Raw genomic sequence first — 858 nt, 5'->3', positions numbered from 1 at the left:
AGATAGTGGTATCTTTGCTCACATATGGCGTATTCTGCAAGCCCATTCAGGTACCCATCCTGGCAGCCTGATCCCTTCTGACTATTCTCAAATGAGAGCAAGGACAAAGGGCTGGATAGCAAGTGGGTGATCAAGCAAATGCAGTACTATCAGCAAGAAGCCTGTATGCTTTTTAAACTACAGTTTTATTTCTTACTATCAATAAATACTTAACCAGAAAAACCTCTCTTTTGGTTGTCATATTTGTACCTGTAGCTTTATCACATAAACCCTACTCTCAGCTTGAAAAGCTTTGCTTTCTGTGGTGCTGGCAGTGAGGATTAAGCCAGAGCAGGAGAGTTAAGCCAGAATGAGAGCAGCATGCTTTCCCTTGGAGTCTCCATCTCCTGGGGACAGCTATGTTGGAGGGGAAGGTTGCCACCGCATTGACTGAAGGGACCCCCTGACCTTTATGCTGTCTGGCACTTCCTTGTTATTGAACAAATTTTTGCGAACAGCTTATAGATAAAAACAAGTAGAAGAAAAGCCAAAATAATTTATTCAGTTATTTGCTCTGTGCTATTTGCTCAGAAATAGCATGTTTGGAGAGCAGCCAGATGTTTGCCACTTGGTTGCTCCCAGCTTTCTTGTCCACAATTTCTAGGTTTTTTTGTTGGGGCAACTGGCCCAAAATGTGATGGAACTGTGAACCTGCTAGGTAGAAATAACTTCCATAGGTGCTGGAGGCCAGAGGAAACCGCCTGGAAATTTTCTGATTGGTAGCACAGAAGTAATAGTGACTTGGTGATTCATATCTTCAAATGCAGGGAAATGTAGAAAACCAGCACAGGGCCTCAAGAAACTGTGCAAATTCCTGCT

This window comes from Chaetura pelagica, unplaced genomic scaffold (genome assembly GCF_000747805.2).
Source record: "Chaetura pelagica isolate M959 unplaced genomic scaffold, ChaPel_1.0 scaffold31, whole genome shotgun sequence".
NCBI classification, from domain to species: Eukaryota; Metazoa; Chordata; class Aves; order Apodiformes; family Apodidae; genus Chaetura; species Chaetura pelagica.
The sequence above is the reverse complement of the archived record's forward strand: the minus strand, read 5'-3'. Positions refer to the sequence as shown.